The sequence below is a fragment of the Triticum dicoccoides genome, chromosome 7B, assembly GCF_002162155.2.
Source record: "Triticum dicoccoides isolate Atlit2015 ecotype Zavitan chromosome 7B, WEW_v2.0, whole genome shotgun sequence".
Classification (NCBI taxonomy): domain Eukaryota; kingdom Viridiplantae; phylum Streptophyta; class Magnoliopsida; order Poales; family Poaceae; genus Triticum; species Triticum dicoccoides.
In genome coordinates, this window is record NC_041393.1 from 169655294 (window position 1) to 169680782 (window position 25489).

At 47.0% G+C, this 25489-nt stretch overlaps 2 long non-coding RNA genes across 7 annotated transcripts; both read right to left on the bottom strand.

Moving 5' to 3' along the window:
- Positions 1–257: 257 nt before the first annotated feature.
- Positions 258–4214, bottom strand: LOC119335224. 6 transcript variants are annotated; one of them, XR_005161733.1, is made up of 6 exons: positions 3981–4214; positions 3118–3212; positions 2382–2992; positions 995–1143; positions 830–916; positions 258–509 (listed from the first exon to the last, which is right to left on the bottom strand). It is a non-coding gene; the product is annotated as an uncharacterized LOC119335224 (long non-coding RNA). The 6 variants fall into 6 exon arrangements; XR_005161730.1 differs by having other exon boundaries at positions 2382–2617; positions 3935–4214; XR_005161729.1 differs by having other exon boundaries at positions 3935–4214.
- A 19968-nt stretch (positions 4215–24182) lies between these two features.
- LOC119340680 lies at positions 24183–25146 on the bottom strand. The gene is made up of 6 exons (XR_005164647.1): positions 25024–25146; positions 24813–24927; positions 24663–24730; positions 24505–24582; positions 24335–24409; positions 24183–24225 (listed from the first exon to the last, which is right to left on the bottom strand). It is a non-coding gene; the product is annotated as an uncharacterized LOC119340680 (long non-coding RNA).
- Positions 25147–25489: the final 343 nt, after the last annotated feature.

Consider the following 25489-nt stretch of genomic DNA (forward strand, 5'->3'; position numbering starts at 1 on the left):
AGCCCCAGGATTACATACAACAAAAAACAAATACTCCCTCCGCAAAGAAATATAAGAGTGTTTAGATCACTAAACACTCTTATATTTCTTTGTGGAGGGAGTACTCCCCAAGGGCTGCTCAACCTGAGTATTACGTTACTTATAAGTGCGGCTTTAGCCCTATGTTTACGGCATGGTAGTTTATATTTACAACCTTGGAAGGCAACACCTACATAACCATAATAAAATCTCAGGAATAAAAGGTGAAGCTCACTATGATCTCTACGAAAGCGGAGTTCAGTATCTATTCCACAATATGTGCATTACAATTTCATAAATAAACCGACGGATACAATAAGTAAAAGAAACACCATATTGCATGACTGGAGAGGGATAAACAATCTGAATTTATCTGCCTGGAGATCATCATTCATTGTTTCTGCATTACACACAATGTGGGATAGTGTTTAATGAAACAGACATGGTGTTTTCTCCTATGTAATCCATTTGCTTTAATTTGGTACTCATACCTGAAAATGGACCACATGATTTAGAGAAAGATAATCTTCCAGATGGTGTCATGGTGATATATACGACAACATAAACTTAAGATGTTGATAGAATGTACTATATTGTGCAATACAAATATATTATTTGTTGATTCCAGCATATATAGTCACAGGTTTGCTTTTTTACTGTCAGAAAAATAGATATTGGTTTTCTTTTCATTTCTTACTCTACAGAACAGGGGAACAAAAATGAAGGAAAGTAGGAAAGGGTGAGAACAAAAAGGATGTCAAAAATACTACCTAGTGGTCAACTGAAATATTGAAAAAAAGTTTGCACTCACAATTAAAGAATCCAGCATCCTGTACTTGCATATGAATTATGTTTTTGCTCGTACATTCAGTTGGTACCTTAGGTCCTTAGCACCACTCTGAAATTGAAAGATGATATAGAAAGAACATTATTGATTTATAATACTGAATGATTTATTAAGTTAGAAATAAAATACCTGCTTGACTTCGGACTTATAACATCAATACATTGCATCTGTGATAACTTTGCGACCTGTCAAGTAGATGATTCAAAAGTTTTCTCCTTGTTCACATACACAACCTTCTCTAGAAGCATATAACCAGAAATACAAATCCACTTCATCACCTATTAGTTCATCCATATGCAAACCAAGATAAGTGAACTCACATGCATAGTCTCTGTTTGTGGGAGAAAGAAACAATTTAATTTCTGTCTGATCAGACAAATGGAAAATAAGTAAACACATAACATTCCGACAACTCAGAAAATTATGATCAAGAAAAACCTCTATTAATGTACGTTTAATTATGAGAAAATGTCTAAAATTGAGGAAAATATTCTCTCTTTTTTACTCTTGCATTGAACATATTCAGTAGGAGATCTATGTAAATCCCATTTGAATAATTCACAAGTTCAGTTCAGTAGCACTCAAAATATTTAGTAGCACTTAAAATATTTAGTAGCACTGAACATATTAATTCAGTTCAATAGAACCACAGCCAGGCAACCCATCCCAGCTCTCTCACCCGTCCAATCCACCTGGCCACCGGGCCACCGGCGTTTTGCTGTTCTCCCCAGCCCTTTTCCTCGAGTGGGAGCACCGGCGTCCCCTAATCCTCATCCTAGCTAGCCCACGCCATCTCCCTCCGTCCTTCCACCTCTTTCTTTTCCTCAGTCCGGGAACCCCCGAAGCCTCCACCACGGCCGTCACCCGTCTCCGGTGCTGCATGGTAGCGTCCAGGGCCGTCGCGCATCTCCAGCGAGCCCTCCCCCGAGCGCGGCGCCCCAACCCAGTGGCGAGCAGTGGCCGCCGGATCGAGCGAGGGGACCCCAAGCCAAGCGCATCCGGGCGACCTCGACCTAGACGCGGCGACGGCTGGGTCCAGCACGATAGAGGCAAGATCCTGTCCTCCCTCTCTTTCTCCGGGTGAAAATGGGGCATACCTCGGCTCGGGATGGGGTGGGTTGGCACGACGTTGAACTTGCGACGGCGTCTTCCTTATCTCCACAGCGACCGAGTTGGCCGGAGGGTGGCGCTAGCGGCGGGCACGCCTAGCGATTTGCAGGACGCGAGATCGTGGGCATGACGAGGTTGAAGAAGGGGAGGGGGCGAACAGTGATGGTAAATGGGCTGGCCGCTCGCGGACGGCCCAATGCACCAGATGTCTTTGTTTCGGCCCCTGGAGCAGCCAGATTACACACAATGCGTGACAGAACGGTTTTTACACGAGATCTGACGGTCAAAAACTCCCAGATCACTGAACCGCAAATAAGTAGAGTAGAACAATATCAAATAGATGATTTTTAAGTATTTGAACCAAATCTCAAAACAAAAATATTGCATGATAGCATTATAATCATACCACAAAGATCTTCATAGGAGTGAAGCCCTTGTCTGTGTCTGTCAACTAATTGTACTGAATTTTATCTCGATCTAACATTCACTGTCATTCTAGATATTTGTTTGCAATGAGGGACTCATAACTAATCATTGGATCCTTCATTGGAAGGCATATTATCCACCTGCGGATGAAAAGGCAGTAAACAAGTTTCATCTTTCATGTGACCTTATATCATGTTTTCTGTCCCAAATGTGGACCTGTAATAAAAGAATTCCAAATATAAGTTACCTAGAAACACTTAATTACTGGATGTAGTATGCAAAATAAGATTTCTTATGCAATTAGTACCCAATATGAAGTGGAATATTTAGTAAATAAGAAAGAATAAATGGGGCAGAGGAAGATGTCCGTTCATAACATGCAACATCATGTCAATACATCTTCCTTACAGCGATAATGCATTATAGTTTATTTATGCTAAGCATAAGACAGTAGAGCTATTTAGTCATTTCCTGGAGTTACTCATATGATATGCATCCACTTGGACAATCATTTCCATTCATTGTTATCTCAATTATTGCACATATTATAATTCTTCATAGTTTTTTCAGTTCACCGCCTCTTATGTACCTCTGCAATAGAAAAGCAAACTGCTGGTTATAGCATAAACTGCAAATAAGGTAAGTGCGCAGAGACATGACAAAGGAGAAAAGTGTTAAGCATCAAAGACAAGAGACTAATATACCAACTACATCACTTGTCTTATTTCTAATTTTGTAATTGTGCCAAGGTATTTAAGAATTTCTCTCTTAAGCCCACTATCTCTTCCTCTGACAAGCTCTCTGCAATAAACTGAATATAACATAAGAAATGAGAATATTTATCATGAAATGTAGATCCAACTATCAAGCAAGCATAAGAAAAAAAATAGCCATAAGCTTGGGTGGGAATGCCCTTAAATTAGACACAACATCATTAGGATAAGAAATGAGAAGATTTATCATGAAATGCATATCCGACAGTTAAGAAAGAAGAAGAAAAAAGGGCCAGGAGTTTGTACGGGATTGCCTTAAATTAGACATGGAATCATTTTTACCTTGAATTTTTTCAACATACATTCAGCAGAAACTTGGTAAGTCGCATTAATGCGCCATTGGTATATGTGGATTGTTGTGACATGATGAAGGTTTTAGTACTATTCCTAATGGCCTGGAAGATTTCAAGCTCAAAGGAAATGTAGCTAGATTTGAAATATAATAAAATTATGCTACTTTGGTAGATCATGCACAAGCTTCACTATTTGGAGGCAAATACTCTATTTTCAACGTTGAGCACATATGATAAAATACTACTCTGCTTAGCAGTAAACTACTTTCATGTGAAAAGTTTTTGGCCGCCAGTCTAGACATGATGCCATCAGACGAAGACACAAGTACAAGTCAATATCATCACATAGTACTACGTTTTTTATATATTAAGCGAGGAGAAGGAAGGTTTCCAATAGTACTTCTAGTGAGCTTAAAAAAGAGACACCAACCAGAGGAGTCTTAGGGAATAGTCAACGGTAGCGTCACCTAGGTAGGTCAATCACGAGAGAGATGTTAGTCGGAGGCTGCCCACCAGGAGCGCCTCATGCCAAGAAGGCCGGCTTTGAACCACCGCGTCGTCATCACCATCGTTATGTTGGGCAGGAGTTGTTGGGGGAGAAGTGGAGACACGTGGTGAAGGTTAGCTGAGGAGGCAGGGAGGATTAGTTGTTGTTACAGGTGGCCACGGCGGCGCACCTGGCATCGCATGTGGAGCAGGCGGCGGCGGCCGCCCCTAGTGTCGTGCCTGCCGCTGATCAGTCGCTCACCGACGTCACCCGAGTTATCGCCCGCGCCCCTGCCTCTCCGTCCCTTCCTCATCTCTCTCTCTCTCTCTCTGCAACAACGACTACAGCGGCGGCGCACCAGGTCTCGCCCTAGGTCGAGGTACGGTGGGGTTGGGGGTGCGAGCAGGGTGGGGAGAGGTTGTGCGGGAAGGGAAGGGGACTGGGTAGGGCTAGGAGGTGGACATGAAGAATCACGATCGTTCATACGGGATCAGACGGTGGTCGATATGATTAATCGAGAGGCTTTCGATTTTGCCCCCAGAGTAGCAGCCCAAGGACAGTCGGCCCAGGAGGAGCCCATGCAGAAGAAAAAAGTGCCAAGGGATGAATCTGGCCCAGGAATAAGAAACCAGCGGTCCATGTCAAACTACACAGTAGATCTAACGATGAAAAGTGACCTAATCGCTAAAATGGACGAAATCGGACGATCGGGAATTCCCAGATCGAGAAAACGGACGGTCGAAAACGCAAATCACTATGGGAGCTTGGTTTAGGTGTGGTTATACTGTCCTTAATATTGAGAACAATAGGCTAAATGAAATGACTCCAAATTTGATGGAGCGTGGTTATATGGGTAGTAGATTGTCCTGGTAAATTTTCAGTAATTATGGAGCAATATAAAATGTAGTTGCTTCATAACCTGAAAATATAACCACAATCAAAGATTGGATTATGTGCTCAATGGATTGGTGGATGACGCTGGAACTTTTTGGAGAGTGATGATTTGAGCATATTGAAGATGTGGAAAAATTTTAACTCATTTGCAAAATGTTAGCTAGTACTTCCTTCACAAAGCTTCTCTTAGGACAGAAACTTTGTAAAATTCTGGAGCAATCAACGGAATATAAATAGCACTTCCTTCACAAAGTGCTACTCTAGACATAATAGGAAAATGAATGTTCTTGAATTATTTTGGAACTAGGCAAGGAAGGGTTTTGGCATATCTTTGGAAGATGTGACCAAAGGATTTATGAGAATTTTGTGGGAATTAATGGCAAGGCAGAAATATAGGTTGTTTCACAACCTAGGGCAGAAGTATTCCCAGTAAATAAATATTGGGGTTAGGCTAAGATGAAAATGACATGGTCTTGGGAAAGATTTGAGAGTGACAAGCCACTTGGGATAGGAAGAAGAGAAAATCTTCCTAGGTTTCAGGACCACAGAGTCACAGAAAACAAATTCCAAATAAAAATTCAAATAAATTCAAAAGAAAAAGAAAGGGCCAAAAATTGGGGTGTTACAATATGATAGGCTCTATCACACATAAGTCTCCTTATATCTTCCTCAAAACAGCCACCATATCTACCTATTATGGCATTTCCATAGCCATTCCGAGATATATTGCCATGCAACTTCCACCATTCCATTTTTATGACATACATGTTCATTGTTATATTGCTTTGCATGATCATATAGCTGACTTAGTATTTTTTGGCTCAACCACCATTCATCGTTTTTTATACATGTTAAGCTAGATCATGGCGCATCCAGATACACTGCCAGAGGCATCCATATAGAGTCATATTGTTCTAGCTATCAAGTTGTAAGTAAATAAAATTGTGATGATGTCGGTGGAAATGACACCTATGGGATCACGGGAATCCCTACTATGGTTGCAGGGCGTGGGGTCCTGAGAAGAGCGGGATTAGCAATCAGCACAAGCACACGGGTCGTTTACCCCGGTTCGGGCCGCGAGGATGCGTAATACCCTAGTCCTGCTTTGGTGTATATATCAGTGTTCTTGGAGTTCTTGAGCTAGCTACGATGAGTGTAACTTGTCCAAGGGTCCGAATCCTCCTCCTGGATGCCTCGGGCCTCCTTTAATAGTCAAGGGGATCGCCACAGTGGCACACAGGAGGTGGCATCGGCGTACAGTGGCTAAGCTTATCGCTTAGCCATTACGGGACAAGATGCATTTAATGCGCCCCTTAGGTGTCCCCCTCACTTTACCGTCGCCTCGCCCTGCTTCGACACGCGCCCGGGCCAGCGAGGCGGTCAGGTCCATGTAGGCGGGCAGGCTGCTGAGGTCGCGCGGTGGTAGGGCCTTCAAGAAGATTTGCATGCCACCACATAGGCATGCGCTAAGTTGGCCTGGAAGCCTCACGTTGACATGTAGGTGCATGCCGAGCTGGTGGGCTGGCAGCTGCATGGGAGCGGCGGTGGAAACTTGGCGGGCGTGGGCCTGGCTATAGCCCCACGGTTGTCCTCGGAAAGGGCCTTGTCGGGGCCCCAGCAAGGGTGTTGTTATGGCGTCGTGGTCGTCCCTGACAAGGATCTTACCGGAGGTCTTGTGGTTTTCTTCGGCAAGGATCTCTCCGAGGTTCGTCGTCTTCTAATCCTCATCTGACTTGGAGTGTTTATGATCTTCACAAAGATCTACATGCCATCACGGAGGCGCCTCCCAAGCCTTGGTTCCAGTGTGGTTGTTGGTATTGGAAGCCTTGGGCTCGAGGGTGATGCACCCCGTCGGGATTGGGCCAGCTGCCCCGACAAGGTCCTTGCAGGGGCCGTGGAGGCCGCCCCGGCAAGGGTCTTGCCGGGGGAATCCACCTTGCCCTCTTGCTCTTTGTGTCTCTGTGTCTTGGCGTTGCTTTGGCCATCTTGCGGCTTTGACTCCTCCCTCTGCTCTGCTACGCATGGCCGTGGGTGCGGCTCCGACTGCCCGTGCACAAGTAAGGGGTACAAAGGAGTGCCCCTACTTTAGTACACTGAGAGGAGCCCCCGGGCCTGGGCCACACATAAGCGCAACGCATTGTTGGGCTAGGCCCAAAATGGTGCGCGGGCAGGCGGGGCAGTTTTTACCTCAGTAACTTTTTTTGTCCACTGCGCTTCCTCATGACCCGCGTTGAATGTGTCACGTGGGGTTCGTGCGTGACGTGGGGGGGCATGCGTGGGACGGTCGCTGCAGGCATGTGTCACATCATAATAAATGGTAAAGAGGCGGCCCGCGCCTTCCCCATAAAAAGGAATAACCGCGGGCGCGCAGCTCATTTACCCTCTGTGCTTTCCCCAATCTCGGCATCGCCGTCCCTATCTTCTTCCTCCTCAAACTCTCGCTCCTGCTCGCTGCTGTTGCGCCCCCACTACTTTCGATCCCTAGCCCTCCTCCCAGCCGCCATGGCGCCTAAATCTAGCAAGGGCAAGGGCGTAGCCAAGAACACAAAGGAGAAGGAGACGTCGGAGAGCGAGGCGGGCGTAGTTCGCCTATTTCACCCCGTCGTCAATCGACGTCTTTGACCTCAAGTACTACTTTAGGACTTTGTGGGGGACGGAGACGATGGGGCAACCTGCCACGCGCGTCATCCTCGCTGATTGCAACAAGGGTGGCTCAAAACGGTACCCATTCTTCGTCGACTTCTTGGTCTGCGGGCTTTCCCCCCTTTTTCTGACTTCTTCAATGATGTCATGCGCACTTTTGGCTTCCATCGATTCGATCTCACGCCGAATGCTGTGGCATGCTTGGCGTGCTTCACCCACCTCTGTGAGGGCTTCGCCGGGGTGTTTCCCAGCACGACGCTTTTCCACCACTACTTCTTCCCCCGCATCCAACCCGGCGGCGCCCTTACTAGGAGCGTCGCCTAGATCCCGAGGGCCCAGGGGAAAAGCGTGTACCCAAAGGGCGCCATGAAGGAGAGGTGGGAGGAGTGGTGGGGGCGGTGGTGCTGGATCATGGAGGAGAACCCACCGGAGTTCTGCCGGGGCGTTCGTCGGGAGCCGCCGACCCGTGGCACAGACTGGAGCAACCTCAACGCTGATGACAAGCAGTTTTCGATCGCCACCACCATGATTCACCGCCTCATCGAGGCCGGGCTCACTCTCGAGATGATTGCGGTGGATTTCATCCGCCGCCAAATCGCTTCGTTGCACAACAAGGGGAAGCCAGCCTGGGATTTCAGGAACGCGGCCGACATCATGAGGCTCTGCACTGCCCTGAAGCACAACCTCACGGTGATGGGGCACTCCTGGTATTGCCGGAGGCTCTTCCAGCTCGACGTTTTCGCCGACGGTAGGGTGGAGAGGACCGGCAAGGCCGTGAAGTCCGGCAAGGCCATCAAGGGGCCCTTGTTCGGGCTACCGTCGGGATTGGTCCCGCTGAGCAACAACTCCCGGCAAGCCGACATCCTCGCCATAATGCCGGTCTTCAACGCGCATAGTCTTGACCCAGCCTGGGTCGAGCCCCCGGCACGCGAGGTGCAGGATTTCTTTGACAACTTGGTCGAAGAACTTGATCATGACGAGCCGCTGCTCATCCAGGACACGACCCAGGAGGAGTTGGACTACATCGCTGCCAAAGTGGAGGAGGTGGAGCTTGCCAGGGCGGGCGGCGATGCCGGCAGCATGGAGAACGAGGTCGTCATGGCCGTAGAAGAGAAGGAGCTCGCCCATTGGGCGAAGTCTGCCAGGGAGGTGGGTGGCGTCAGCACCGAGGCCCCCTTTGTCGAGGACGTGGTCGAGGAATCGTCCGAGGAGGAGCCCGAGCCCGACGACCCCTCGGCCATGAAGAAAAGATGCACCCTGCATCGGGCCAGCTCTGGCGACTCGGTCCGACGAGGCAAGGCCGAGCCACAGCAAGGGGTTCAGGTGGAAGCCGCGCGCGTGACGAGGGCCGTAGTGGCAAAGAAGAAGGCCACGACGGCAAAGAAGAAGACGACCACCACTTCTTCATCCACACGCTACCGGACTCCATCGCCTTCCCCTCCTCCCGCGAACGTCGGCATGGAGGTCGCCTTTGACTTTTCGTCCCTCAGCCCGAGGAGGAAGAGGAAGGCAGCAGAGGAAGAGGTGGAGGACGAGTAAGCATTCCGTCCCTCGTCGTTCCCGTCCTCTCCAATCATGCTGCCTTCCTTGATTCTTTTTTTTTTGCAGGTAAATGGAGATGCTGGCCCAGCGGGCGGTGAACAAGGCCAAGGCCTCGATGGGCAGCCAGCCCCCGACGGGTACCTCAAAGGCGCCGCTGGTGGTAGAGAGCAGCCCGGACAGCAGCCTGCGGCACAGCCCTCGGCTCAGCACCCAGCGTGCGTTCACCACCTACTCCCCCATCAACGTGCGCCAGGGTGTGACTTTTTGGTACTGACCTTGCTATAGCTGCAAGAGGAGGGAGGCAGCAGGAGGAGCCACCAAGGGTCACCCCCACCACGCCGCCCCCATCGACCACACCGCCCTGAGGGGTATCCCTGGCAAGGATGCCAGACACCGAGCCCATGCGCACGGAGGAGGAGGAGGTAGACTTGGGCACTGGTGGCCCTGTCCCAGCAACATGCGTTGGCGGGGAGGAGGGCACTTCTTCTCAGCCCGACACGGGTGATTCATCTGATTTTCCTTACTCTTTTTTTTTGAGTCTTGATCTTCGCCCTGCCTCATTTTTTCTTTTGGCATCCAGATCCCCCTCCCGCCCCCGCGGACCAGGAGGACACCGACACCATCATCAAGGAGGTCGCCACGGACGCCGTGGCTGAGTCCGACAAAGTCGTCGCCGAGGACACCGCCGAGACCACCACCGAGGAGATCGTCAAGGGGCCTGCCGGAGGGACCGAGGAGGACGACAAGGGCACCACCGAGGAGGCCGGCAAGGGGCCTGCCGGGGAGGCCGGAAAGGGCGCGGCCGAGGAGGAGGAGGTAGTCGACGATCAACTTTCCTCCTCCATTGCCTCTGGCTCGAGCAGATACCTGAAGGTTGGCGACGACTTGTTCGTCCACCTCCCAGGGATGGCGGGCACCAGGGCGCCGGCCAAGGGGGGTGTTCGATGACGAGGTGCTTGCCGCCGCTGGGCTCAAGGTCATCGACGAACCAAACACCGGTGGCGGCGGCACTCAGGAGGAGCAGCTCCTCAGGGCTATGGGCGCCAGCTTCTGGAAGCTCCAGGCGCTCCATCGCGCCCGTCTGGACAAGGGGAAGTCCAGGAAGGCGGCGGCAGGCAAGGCGGAGGCGAACCTCAAGGAGTGCGTTGCTGAGGCGCAGGCCTGGTTCCGCCAGGCCCACGAGGAGTTGAGGGCCGCTCAAGGCCAGCTGGCCACGCGTCAGCAGGAGCTCCTCTTGCAGTAGACTGACATCAAGAAGGCCCAGGAGGCGGCAAGGGAAGTGGCCGCCCGAGCCGAGGCTGCCCGTCGCAGTGCCAGGCCGAGATAAACTCCTAGGAGGTGGATCTTGTTGCCCGTGATGTGGCGCTCGCCACCACACTCCGCGGCAAGGACGAGGAGGTCGTGGGGCTCATCGCGCGGCGGACCCAGGAGCTGGAGCGAGAACACCAGGAAGCACTCGACGCTCGAGCCCTGGTCCACGGCGGCAAGGTGAAGGAGTTGGAGGTGGAGCGGGGCGGCCTGAAGGCCAGGGCTGATCAGCTGGTGAAGGACAAGGACTTGGGCAACTGCGCCTTGACACAGGCACAGGGCGCAGTCCTCGAGAAGGCCGAGCTGCTCACCCGCGCCAACGACTTCGTCCAGGACCTGAAGCTGATGCTGGAGCGTCTTGAGAAGATGCTTTCGGAGGCCAAAGCCCGGGAGGAGGTCCTGACCAAGGTCCTGGAGACGGAGAACCAGCTGCGGAAGGATGATGCCGCCACTCACGAGGATTTCGTGAAGGATGAGAACCTTTGGATCAGTCGCCTCGTCGATGTCAGCAATAGGACTACCGAGAAGCTGGCTGACATGGGGATGTCGGACTTGAGGTACACCCTGGAGCCGAACATGAGCCCCAACGCCAGGCTGAACCTGTTCTTCGAGGGCGTTCTTGGAGCCCTGGAACGATTCAACTCCAACTGGGCGAGCTCCCTGGCCAGCAAGGCCCGGATACTTTGCCGGGGCGCCATGACCAAGGTCCTCACCAAGCTGGCATACTGGAACCCCAACCTTGACTTCGACGCTGCGTTGGATAGCTTGCCGGAGGATGCAGACCTCAGATGCTCGAGGAGCGTATCGAGCCCATCATCAGCTGCGTTGGCGGAATTCAGAGGGTAGAGGGCCAGCACAGGGATTAGGCACCCCGTTTCTTATCGCCGCTGCAAGTTCATGACCAAGACAATGTTTATCCTTAGTTAGAACCGCAGCAACAATTGATCTAATATAACTCTGCAGTGTTTCAAAATGATGCATGTTATTTCCCTGTTCAACCTCTCCTTGTATGTCCACCCTACGCCAATTGGGCAGGCTTGCCGGCACGTAAACCCAAACTGCGACGCTTTGAAGGACGGATCCTTTAGCGGCCGGCAGGGTGTGCTTGCTGCCGTGTGAACCACCTTGTCGTTCTTAGCACGGCTGCTCGGACTGTCGAGCGGACTCGAGGCAGAGCGAGAGCGTCACCAATAGCGGAAGGCCACCCTGCCATTCTCGACGCAGCCGCTCGATCCATTGAGCGGACTCGAAACAGACCAAGGGTGTTGCCAATAATGGAAGGGCCCCACTACGTGCAGGTTTCTCATACAAAGGGGAGATCTCCGAGGAGGATAACCTTATATAAAAAGGAATTACTCTGAGTTGTTGCATGACTTAGCTTTCTTGTCGTCGCGCGAACACTTGTTGCATCCGCCGACAGTGCTGCTCGCTTGGTCGCCTTCTTCCTTGGCAGCCATGGCTACAGAGAACTGCTGGGCTGATGACCAAACCAGATTCTCACAACTGCAATCCCCCTACCTGGCGGGCCAAAGATGTCAGTGGAAACGACACCTATGGGATCACAGGAATCCCTACTACGGTTGCGGGGTGCGGGGTTGTGAGAAGATCAGGAATAGCAATCAGCACAAGCACACGGGTCTTTTACCCAGGTCCGGGCCGCAAGGATGCGTAATACCATAGTCCTGCTTTGGTGTGTATATTAGTGTTCTTGGAGTTCTTGAGCTAGCTACGATGAGTGTAACTTGTCCAAGGGTCCGAATCCTCCTCCTGGATGCCTCGGGTCTCCTTTTATAGTCAAGGGGATTGCCATAGTGGCACAGAGGAGGTGGCATCGGCATATAGTGGCTAAGCTTATCTCTTAGCCATTACGGGACAGGACGCATTCAATGCGCCCCTTAGGTGTCCCCCTCACTTTACCGCCACCTCGCCCTGCTTCGACACGCGCCCGGGCCAGCAAGGCGGTCAGCGCCATGTAGGCGGGCAGGCTGCTGAGGTGGCACGATGGTAGGGCCTTCACGAAGATTTGCATGCCACTACGTAGGCATGCGCTGAGTTGGCCTGGAAGCCTCACGTCGACACGCAGGTGCCTGCCTAGCTGGTGGGCTGACAACTGCATGGGAGCGGCGGTGGAAACTTGGCAGGCATGGGCCTTGTTGTGGCCCCACGGATGTCCTCAGCAAGGGCCTTGGCGGGGCCCCGGTAAGGGTCTTACCGTGGCTTTGTGGTCGTCCCAGCAAGGATCTTGCCGGAGGTCCTGTGGGTTTCTTCGGCAAGGATCTCGCCGAGGTTCGTCGTCTTCTAATCCTCATCTGACTTGGAGTGTTTATGATCTTCACAAATATCTGCATGCCATCACGGAGGCGCCTCCCAAGCCTTGGTTCCAATGTGGTTGTTAGTATTGGAAGCCTTGGGCTCGAGGGTGGTGCGCCCCGTCGGGATTGGGCCAGCTGCCCCGGCAAGGGTCTTGCCGACGGAATCCACCTCGCCCTCTTGCTCTTTCTGTCTCTGTGTCTTGGCGTTGCTTTGGCCATCTTGCGGCTTTGACTCCTCCCTCTGCTCTGCTAAGCGTGGCCGTGGGCGCGGCTCCGACTGCCCGTGCACAAGTAAGGGGTAAAGAGGAGTGCCCCTACTTTAGTACACCAACAGATGATCATCATTATTAGAGCATTTTCCCAGTGAGGAACAAATGATGGACACTATGATTCCCCCACAAGTCAGGATGAGAAACCAGATGAAAAATAAAAAAGAGACAAAAAGGAAAAAATGAAATAAAAATGAGAGAAAAGAGAGAAGGGGAAATGTTACTATCATTTTCCACACTTGTGCTTCAAAGTAGCACCATGTTTTCATATAGAGAGTATCATAAGTTGTCACTTTCAACTAGTGGGAATTTAACGTTATAGAACTTGGCTTGTATATTCCGATGATGGCTTCCTCAAATGCCCGAGGTCTTCATGAGCAAGTAAGTTGGATGCACACCCACTTAGTTTCCATTGAGATTTCATACACTTATAGCTCTTAGTGCATCTCTTGCATGGAATTCCCTACTCTTCTCATTGATATCAATCGAGAGGGCATCTTCATAGCCCGTTGATTAGCTGCATCGATGCACAACTTTCTTCCTTTTCTGACTTCCCCTTATTGATCTCTATCACCGCATTCTATTCCACCCATAGTGCTATATCCGCGGCTCGCGCTCATGTATTGTGTGGGGTTAAAAATGCTGAAGCGCGTTAAAAAGTATGATCCAATTGCCTGGCTTGTCATCGGGGTAGTTCATTATTAATTCTTTATGGTAGGAATACTAAGCATGATGGACTATATGATTTTGTAGGCATAGCATTCTTTTGCGTTCTTTATTTTGAAAGGCACGATTGTTTGTTGGTATGCATGAGTATTGATGTATTATATCAAATCATAGACTATTGACTTGAATCACTCGTATCTCAATATTCATACCATGAAAAGATTACATGGTTAAAAATATGTTAGGTAGCAATTCACATTAAAAATTTGTTCTTATCATTTACCTACTCGAGGACAAGCAGGAATTAAGCTTGGGGATGCTGATACGTCTCCAACGTATCTATAATTTTTAATTGTTTCATGCTATGATTTTATCAACCTTGGATACTATTTTATATCATTTTTGGGAACTCCCCTATTAACCCAGTGCCTAGTGTCAGTTGTTAATTTCTGCTTGTTTTTAGTTTTCTAGAAAATCGGTACCAAACGGATTCCAAACGCTATGAAGCTGGCAATTTTTTTATGGACAAGAGAGACCCTAGAAGCTTTGGGAGGAGACCAGACGATGAACTAGGAGACGACAAGACAACAGGGCACGCCTTGTTACCTTGTGGGCCCCATGAGGATCCATCTGACCTAATTCCACCTCTATAATTTCTCAAATATTGGGAAAGTCATCTAAAACACTTTTTCCGCCGCCGCCAGCTTCTATTCTTCCATGATCCCATCTGGAGGCCTTTCCGGTACTCTACCGAAGGGGGAACTGATCACTGAGAGCTTCTACATCATCATTGCTGCTTTCCGATGATGCGTGAGTAGTTCACCATAGACCTACGGGTCCATAGCTAGTAACTAGATGGCTTCTTCTCTCTTTGATCTTCAATACAATGTTCTATTTGATCTTCTTGGAGTTCTATCCAATATAATATTCTTTTGCGGTGTGTTTGTTGGGATCCGATGAATTGTAGGTTTATGATCTTTATATTCATTGAAAGTAATTGAGTTTTTCTGAATTTTATTGTGCATGATTGTTATAGCTTTGTATTTCTCACTAATCTATTCGTTTGGTTTGGCCAACTAGATTGATATATCTTCAGTGGGAGAGGTGCTTTGTAATGGGTTCAATCTTGTGGTGTTTTAGATCCTAGTGACACAAAGGGACAAGACACATATTTGTATTTTTGCAATTAAGGATAAAACGGTGATGTTTATTCATATTGATTGGGTTTACTTTGTGTACTTCATGTCATCCTACTTAAGGCGTTACTCTGTTTTTATGAACTTAATACCATAGATGCATGCTGGATAGTGGTTGATTGGTGGAGTAATAGTAGTAGATGTGGGCAGGAGTTGGTCTACTTGTCTCGGACGTAATGCCTATATACATGAACATTGTCATGAATACGTCATAACCATGTGCTTTCCTATCAATTGCCCAACAGTAATTTCTTCACCCACCTTATGCTATGTGTTCAGGAGAGAAGCCTCTAGTGAAAACTATGCTCCCCCCCCCATTCTACTTTAATCGTATTATAGAAACCAAAATTCCTTTGCTGAAATTTATTTCCTTTATTTTGTTTTTCAATTTATCTATCTACCACTATAAGATTTGATCCTTGCAAGTAACGATTTCAAGGGGATTGACAACCCTCTTGCCCGTGTTGGGTGCCAGTATTTGCTTTTGTGTGCGTAGGTGTTGTTCATGAGGCTTTGCGTGATTCTCCTATTAGTTCAATAAACATTCGTTCTCACTGAGGAAAATACTTATCTCTATTGTACTTCATCTCCCCTCCTTTTCGGGGAAAATCCCAATGTAGCCCACAAGTAGCACCGGTGTTCTCTTGAGTCATACACATGCTCTCTATACCAGTCTACTCGTTGCCAGTTTTGTTCTTCTTTCTTGTTGACATGTTCCGGCATCCATGTCACATAGTCACCTGTGTCTAGCTAGACAATGATGGATGACATCACACCGAGAGGGCCCAAAGAATATATATCCATCGTCGGAAGAGCAAAGTCCACTCTTGAGATATCGAGTCCCTTGTCAAACTTTCTGATGAACCTTAAGTTGTCGTTATACGATCACCGTGTTACAGATGACATTTGGGCAACCCCGCTCATCATACAGTAAGAAATGACTATGATACTCTCATGGTATAAGGAACTTAAACACACACTAACACTCTATGTTATAACAGTTGACTTGTGACGATATCATCTCAAAGTATAACAAACAAGTTTGGGTCGATTCAATATGATCGTTCTTCTAACGTCATACTCTCAATGTTGTTTAGGACTATCATTACACTTAACGATATCCTAAGATCTGGCTGTGATCACTAAGAACACTTGAGCCAGTGCTATAGGCAACACTAGGAATCTCATTTTATCCTTTATGTAATTGCATCTAGTGCCCCTTAGTGATTTGGTGTATTGAAGATTTATAGGTTAAGGACCTAATATGTTTGTGAGTGTACATAGGCTCTATAAGTCAATGAGGAGTTTGTTATTTACAGTGAAAGTCGACCCCTAAAAATGAATGTCTTCGGCTGAAGACTTTGGTTCTCCTGAAGACTTTGAAAGTGAAGAAATTGTTGTGACCTTTGAAGACTTCGGTAATCATGCGAGGAATCTGAAGCGTGAAGACTTTTGTTTTCATAGTTTCATTTTCTTCTTCTTGAGTCATAGGAAACACCGTACTATTAAAGGGGGTCGAGGTAATACTAATGAAACAGATTTCCAAGTGATGCTCATCTCAAAATCCTACACCTACCCAATCCTTCGAGTGAAGCCATTGGAAATCTCATATCAATTCAGTCAATTTCTTCAGTGACAAAGACGAAGATCTTCTGGTCTCTGAGGAATTTGTTCTGACTGAGGAGTTAGGAATTCACCAGTGCGGATTGCCTACACAGTGACGAACATGATAGCCCTGAGGAATTCGAACCTCAAAATATCTGACCATTGCTGAGCCGCGCGCAAGCTGCTCCAAAATATCCTACCACCTAATGGTCATATCTGCCAAGGGCATTTATGTCTTATCATGTCGGGCTGCTCCCTAGGCTATAAATAGCCGCCCCCTACAACCACTAGATGGTTGGCTGCTCCGAGAGAAACTGACACTTATCATTTGAGAGCACTCCATCCTCCGAGGACTTTGAGCAAAAATCATCAAGTGAGGAAAAGCCAAATCCCAAACCCAAACCTACAAACCCCAAAGTGATTGAGCATCATTGAAGAGATTGTTCCTACGGGGAACCGATGCTTGTTACCTTTGAGGACTGTGTATCCTCCAGACGGTTAGGCGTCATGGTCTGAGCATCCAAGAGGAATTGTGGATTGCCGAGTGACCAAGTCTGTGAAGGTTTGGAAGTCACCTGTGAAGACTTACCACTACTTTTGGGCGAGTCCGTGTGATCTTAGCTCAAGGAGAATACGATGAGGACTGTGTGTCCGGGACTGTGTGTCCCCAAGTTTAAATATTCAATCGCTCCAACCAGACGTACAGCTGTCACAGCAGTTGGAACTGGTCTACCAAATCATTGTCTTCACCAAGCCAACTGGTTCTATTTCCTCAACCCTTTCATTTCCTCAGTTATGTGTAGATGTACCTGATCATTACTGCTTGAAGACATTGACTGAAGACATTCTCTATTTCCTCAATCCTAATTCTTCAGTCTGTTTGTCTTCATCCTGCTTATCCTGTGTTTACGCTTTCTATACTCAGTGCTTGTCTTTCATTTCATCATGATGACTATGTTGTTACTCTGTTTTGCTTATACCTGAGTACTTATTACGCTGCAAGTAGTTCTTCGCTTAGGAATTTCCTCACCCTGAAATTCCTCAGTGAAGATTTCTTAAAAATCGCCTATTCACCCCCCCTCTAGTCGATGTAACGCACTTTCAATTGGTATCAGAGCATGGTGCTCCCTTGTTCTATGTGATTTTGGTTTAACCGCCTAGAGTTTTAGTTATGTCGATTGTAGGAATGAGGAGTGTGTCCTGCTCCATCTTTGACAGTCATGAGTATCCCCGGTGGAAGGCCATGATGAAGAAGCGACTCATGGCAATGAACAACAAACTGTGGACCGTCACTGAGATTGGTCTTACCGATCTATGCAAGGTGGTGGAGGCTGATGACATTCGCAAGTTCACTCTACTCAACCTCACAGCAAAGGATGTCATCTACTCCTGTTTGTCCCGAAATCAGTTCAGGAATGTCATGCATCTCAACCATGCGAAGCTAATCTGGGACCGGCTCTCTGAGGTCTACGAAGGTCATCATACTCTTCATGATCCTTGGTTTGAGGATTTCAAGGAATCACTCAAGGAGATGGCTTTCGCACCTGAATTATCATCCTCTTCACCATGCCTTATGGCAAAGGGTGCCAAGCTAATAGAATGCTACCTTTCCGAATCTAGTGATGATGAATCAGGTGATGAGTTTGGCCCAGCTATGTCAAACTTTCTTCCCTTGCCACTAAACAACAAAGAGCTCTTGAAAAGGTTCAAAACATGCTAGATAAAAGCGATGATATGTTCGGTGAGCAATTGGATCAAAATAAGGCTTTGACTGATTGTCTTCAAAAACTCCAGTCAAAGTTTGACAACCTTCAAAATCATCATAACTCTCTCTTAACTGATCACGAGAAGCTTTCTTATGAATTTCTTCAGAAAAAGCAAGATCTTGAGACGTTAAAAGTGAGTTATGAAGATCTTCAGAAGGAAAATGATTCATTGCTCGCTCAACAGATCAGTTCCGCTCAGGAAGAATTTATTCCACCATGTCTTAAATGCATTGAGCGTGAATCTACTAATTCATCACCTGAATGTTCAAATGCTTTTATTGCTGCAAATTCTTCAACTATCTCTGTGGTCACAAATTCCTCATCTGAGGATACCACATGTATCACTGACGATAATGCAGGGCTGAAGGAAATTTATGTGACAGGCATTTACAAAAGCCTCAAAGGGCATCAGACTCTTTGTGATGTGCTCAAAAAGCAGATCTTGAATAGGAACCCTAGGAAGGAGGGTATTGCCTTTCAGAGGAAACTCAATGTTGATGGGACCTACTGGAAACCTGAGCAGTACCCCAAAACCTCATGGGTTGCTGCGAAAGGACCTCCTGTAGATCCATGCAGCTTTACCTCTGATTCTTCATATTCCTCTGATGAAACATTTTACTCCAATTATAAACTGTTCAAGAATCAGAATTGTGAAGTATTTGCTCGATATGTTGGTACTAACTGCAGGAACGGTGCCCCTATGAAGAAAATCTGGGTTCCGAAAAGTTGCCTTGAAAATCTTCAGGTGAATGTCATCATGACTCCACCCATGAAGAATAGGAACCCCAGATCAAATTCTTCATACGGACCAAACTCTTCATATGGATCCAAGTCCTCATATGGACCAAATTCTTCACGTGGATCAAATTCCTCATATGGATCAAAATCCTCATACGAACATCATCGTGCTAACACTTCTGTTTCACGGGGAAAGTCTAAGGGCCATGAATATGTGCATTATTCTTCAAACCATTATGTTCATAAATCCTCGAAGAATTTCTCTGCTTATTCATATGCTTATCCTAACCACTCTTCTGTGAAATGAAGTGCACTTGCTTCTATGCCATCATTTTCTTATGGAGCTCGCAGAATGATGAACTCTTTGCCACCCCTCCAGATGTGGGAGGTGAAAAAAAAGAACTAATCTCTTATGCAGGGTCAGGTCTCCAGATGAACTTGATCGTCTAAAGAATTTGCTGGAGACCTGAATGTGCTTTAAAGGATGCAAGCTAAACATGAAGAAATGAATCATTCATTTCTCACGTCCTCATATTGCTATATTTGTTACTGTTGATGAAATTGATATCATATTCTTCACTGATGAAGTATATGGGTTCGTAAGTTGTACTAATTCATCTGCAGGATGATCAACCCAAAGCTACTGAGTGGGTCCTCGATAGTGGATGTACAACTCACATGACTGGTGACAGAAGCTTGCTGATGGACACTGATTTGTCACCATCTCATCTGAAGCATATCACCTACGCTGACAAAGGCAAAAGCAAGGTATTGGGTCTAGGTAAGGTTGCAATATCAAAGGATAAACACATGGAAAAAGTCATGCTTGTTGAGTCCTTAGGATTCAATCTTATGTCGGTCTCAATGCTTTGTGATCTTGATATGGTTGTTGTCTTCGGCAAATTTCGTTGCCTTGTGCTAATGGAATCTGACAACTCCAAAGTCTTTGCAGGCTTTAGGAAAGGAGACTTGTATATTGTTGATTTCTCTACAGGACCACAACCTGCTACATGCCTACTCGCAAAAGCTTTAGAATGCTGGTTATGGCATCGACGACTTGGTCATGCTGAGATGAGGAACGTGCATACACTCACGAAGAAGAAGCTCATCATTGGCATCGAGGGTGTCAAATTCCTCAAAGATCATCTTTGTGGGGCTTGTGAGGCTGGAAAGATTCACCAGAGCCAAGCATCCCACGAAGACTATCATGACCACTTGTCATCCCTTTGAATTACTTCATATGGATCTATTTGGCCCTACTCATTATGCCACATTCACTAGTTTTGCATCATTATATGGCTTTGCCTTTTTTGATGACTATTCTCGTTACACATGGGTGCATATCATCACTTACAAAAATGAAGTGCAGGAAGTCTTCAGACAATTTTCCTCAAGGGCTTCAACAAACTTCGGTGTGAAGATCAAGCATATCAGGAGTGATAATGGAACCGAGTTCAAGAACACTGGCCTCGATGAATATCTCGATATGCTTGGTATTACTCACGAATTGTCTGCTCCTTATACTCCTCAGCAAAATGGCGTCATGGAGCGCAAGAACAGGACTCTTGTTGAGATGGCTCACACTATGCTTGATAAATACAAAATAGTTGAGCGCTTCTGGCTTGAAGCAATTGATATTGTGTGCCACATCATCAACAAGGTATATCTTCACAAATTCTTCAAAAAGACCTCATATGAACTCCTCACTGACAAGAAACCCAATGTAAGTTATTTCAAAGTCTTCGGTGCTAAATGCTAGATTATAGATCCTCACCATCACTCTAAATTTGCACCGAAAGCACATGAGGGTTTTATGCTTGGCTACGGAAAGGACTCGCACACCTACAGAGTCTTCAACATCAACCATCACAAGGTTGTTGAAACTATAGATGTGCGGTTCGATGAAACTAATGGCTCGCAAAGAGAGCACCTACCTCCTGTGCTAGATAAAATGTCACCTGAGGAATCCGTCAAGTTCAAAGCTACTGAGGATGTCATCCCTACCGAAGAAATTGCTGAAGAAGTCATTCCTTATCGTGAAGAAAATCGTGCTGGTGCTGCTGAAGAAACTGGTCCTGAAGAAACTATTGGGCCTAAGCAAAGTCGTCAACCCGCACATCCTCGGATTGCAAATGAAGTGCATGTCGAGAAGATCATCAATGACATTCATGCACCAGGTCCCCTCACGCGCTCAAAAGCTTCACATTTATCCAACTTTTGTGGGAATTTTGTGTTTTTCTCTATCACAGAGCCCACCAAAGAAGATGAAGCATTCATGGAATCTGAGTGGGTTCAAGCCATGCAAGATGAATTGCATCAATTCGAGCTCAACAATGTGTGGGAGCTTGTCAAGTGACCAGATCCATGCAAGCACAACATCATCGGTACCAAATGGATCTACCGCAACAAACAAGACGAAAATGGCCTCGTGGTGAGGAATAAGGCTCGTCTTGTAGCTCAAGGCTACACACAGGTTGAAGGAATTGATTTCGATGAAACTTTTGCACCTGTTGCTAGACTTGAGGCTATTCATATATTGCTTGCTTATGCTAACCATCATAATATCATCTTACAACAAATGGATGTGAAAAGTGCATTCCTTAATGGTAAGCTTGAGGAAGAAGTATATGTTGCTCAACCACCAGGTTTTGAGGATCCAAAATTTCCAGATCACGTCTACAGACTCAACAAGGCCCTCTATGGCCTAAAGCAAGCACCTCGGGCGTGGTATGACACACTGAAGGAATTCCTCATGAAGGAAGGCTTCAAACCCGGTTCACTTGACCAAACTCTTTTCACCAAATCATATGATGATGAATTATTCGTGTGCCAAATATATGTTGATGATATTATCTTTGGCTGTACTAACCAATGTTACAGTGATGAATTTGCCTATATGATGAGTGAAGAATATCAAATGTCTATGATGGGAGAATTGAAATTCTTCTTAGGTCTTCAGATTCATCAACAATACAATAGCACATTCATATCTCAGGAGAAATACCTCAAGAATGTGTTGAGGAAATTTGGCATGCAAGATTGCAAAGGCGTCAAATTCCTATGCCCACAAATGGCCATCTATGCACTGATGAAAATGGTAAAGACTTTGATCAAAAGTTATACCACTCCATGATTGGCTCCTTATTGTACCTATGTGCATCTAGGCCGGATATTATGCTTAGTGTTTGCATGTGTGCCCGATTCCAAGCTACACTGAAGGAATCACACCATAAGGTTGTGAAGCATATTCTTCGATATCTAGCTCACACACCAACACTTGGATTATGGTATCCCAAGGGCTCTTCCTTTGATCTCATTGAATATTCAGACTCTGACTATGCTGGTGATCGGGTGGACCGCAAGTTAACGTCAGGCACATGTCATTTCCTTGGATGATCCTTGGTATGTTGGTCCTCGAAGAAGCAGAACTGCGTATCACTCTCCACTGCAGAAGCTCAGTACATTGTTGCTGGATCTTGCTGTGCTCAATTACTATGGATGAAGCAAACACTCAAGGACTATGGCATCAACATGAAGAATGTGCCTCTCTACTGCGACAATGAGAGTGCTATCAAGATCGCTTACAACCTAGTTCAGCACTCGAAGACAAAGCACATCCAGATTCGTCATCATTTTCTTCATGATCATGTGTTGAAGGGCAACATCTCCATCGACCACGCAAGTACTGAAGACCAGCTGGCCGATATCTTCACTAAGACCTTGGATGATAAGAGATTTAGCAAGTTGCGGTGTGAGCTAAATATCCTAGAATCTTCGAATGTTCTTTGAAAAGGACACACATCCTAACACTTATGCTGACTTGATGACTTAGATGTGCAACACACGAAGTAACGTTTTTCTTCAATCAATGAAGACTAACCCTCTAAGTGTGAAGAAATTAATGAAGAAATTGATTCTCAGAACCCTACAAGAATTGTACGCGGTGTCTGAAATCAGTTTTCTTATACGGTGGGTTATGCCACCAACCAAAGTTGAAAATCTTCAATTTGAGTTTTTCTTCATTTGTGAAATTCCTCAGTTTTTCAAATTCTTCAACTTTGCATTGTTTTCACTCTTTTAGTCGATTATTCTTCATTTGACTATATATATATATATATATATATATATATGAGAGAGAAAGAGAAACACTATTCTGATTCTGGGATCAGAATAGTTATTTGGATCACGATTGCCCTGTATAGGCGCGACAAGATGCTCCTGAACCCGTGCGATCTAAAAATACGAAAAAACATATCCCCACCCACCCCACCCGCACCGTACCGGACCCCCGCCTCCACCCACTCTCGCCGCCATGTCGGCAGTGCCCAGCGCGGCGGCGCCTGACCCCGCAACCCACCCCCGCCGGCGCCGGCCTGCTCCCACCCGCCCTGCCACCTGCAACCCGCCGAACCCTAGTCGGCCACCGCCCTGAACTTCCTCTCGGATCCTCCCGATCCAGGCGGCACTTGTGCCACCGTGCTGCAGCGCATCCCACCCCAGCGCGCCACTGCCCCAGGATCCGGCAGCCGCCCCGCCATCGCCCACGGATCTTGCCGCCTGCCCGCCATCGCCCACGGATCTGGTCGCCGCCGCGCCATCTCCCATGGATCCGGCCGCCGCCGCGCCATCGCCCACCTTCCTCCTCCAGCCAGGCACGCAGCCCTGCGCTCCGCCATGGCGCACCTGCACCTGCTTCCTCAAGCGCGAGTCCCCCTGGCAACCCCCACCTGTCGCCACAGCAGCTACCCGGATTGAGGCCCTGCCCAACAGTATGCTATTTTTGGTGTTCCTGCTACTGAAAACAGAGGAGAACGACCGCTTGGATTTTCTCTGAACTTCCTTGTTCTTCACTGTGGCGATACATGCTCAGCTCTTCCTCTATGAACTCTTGCAAAACAAGTATGTGTGATGCTAGCTAGAAGATGAATTCGGTCAAGAAAAAGAGTGTTGCATGTTTGCTAACAATAGTTGTTATCTGAAGCTGCACATTTACAGCAAAACATGTTCAAGAAAAAGAGTGTTACATGTTCAGATGCTCCTTGCCTTTAATTTTGATCTTTAGTTTTCTGAATGAATTGGACTGTTGTGTCATCTTCTTCCTAATTTTCCCATGTGAAAATTGTATGAAAATGAAGGAATGGTCTGGGTGGACGAGCTAGCCTGAGGCATGGTCTTGCTCGCCGGCGTGGGGAGGGTCACTTGGTGCTCTTGACCCACTTGGCCTTGATCCTCACCCTCTCTCGATGCTCTACTTCATCGTCCATGCTATGCTTGCCTTGGTCCTGCTGTTGAAGAACTCCTCTGCCTCGTCACCCTTCTCGTCTGTGGCGAGCTGAGACAAATCAACAATGGTTCCTCCGTGTTAGCAGATTCTAAGTTTCATTCGTGCACATGCATTTGCTTGTATATGAGCGTGGCATATAACAGGTTATGACATTTACCGGTGAGACAGTGACGGTGATGAAATAGGTGAGCAGGTGTCTAGTGAAGGTCTCTGCTATGTAGTCCCAGTTTTCCTGAACCACGAACAAGGCATTTAGTTAGCACAGAAGAACAAAAGAGAGCAGCAAGGCTAACCATAACCAGAGAGATGCAAAAAAACAATGAATACCTTCAACCATGTCCATGCCACCTCATGCGCTGCTGCAGTCACTCCGCGAAGCACAATTATGCAATCCTGATTCCTTACCTATGGGTGCAATATATCATGAGTTTAGCTGGCTGAAAGTAAACTGTATCATCGAAAATGTTATATCGCTTCCTTGTTACCTCAGACGATAGCAGGAAATTCAGCGCTTCACGAACAACATCAGGGTCAGGGGACGATGCCAAAGAACCTTCAAAGAGGATCATAAATTTTGTGAGATTCCACAATTCTCATTTTAACTTATAAATAACGAAAGGGAAATACTAGCTTACCAAGCACACGAACTTTTTCCTAGCTCAGATCAGTTTCCCTGTAAATCTTCAGGAGAGATTCATACCCACTTTTGTTTGACTTGTTCACGGTCTGCATCAGTGCAACATATGCAGCCTGTACAATACAGTAAGATGGTAAACAAGTGGACTCCACATAGTTTGCAAGGTTATATAGCTATATGCTTAATTTATGTTTTATCACAGTGCTAACCTTTCGAACATCTGGTGGGAGGAGTGGCGTCTCTCTGTCTTCCAGAAAGACATTAAATCGACGGACAACCTCATCTATGGTAGACTGATGGCCTAGTTCCGCAAGAGCAGATAAGCGGGTACCTCTTAACCGTGCATTCAGGTGACCCTCCCCAGCGTGCCTGTCATTTTTAATATCACGAAAATGAGTGCATATAGTCGACGAGAAAATCATATACGAAAAACGGAAAGATAACAACAAAAATATTTAAGAAAAACCTTGAAGTTCAACTAGAAGAGCCAGATAAGTTCATGACGCCCTTCGGCGGAGCATGAGTCTTGGGTGTGTGCGTCTTGAGTGTGTGCTATTCGTGTGGGTGCCCACATGCGTGTCTACGGCACGTATGTGTGCTCCGAGTAGGTCTATCATATAGTTTTTTCATATGTAAAAAATACATGTTATAAATAGTTAACGAAATGTTAACCAA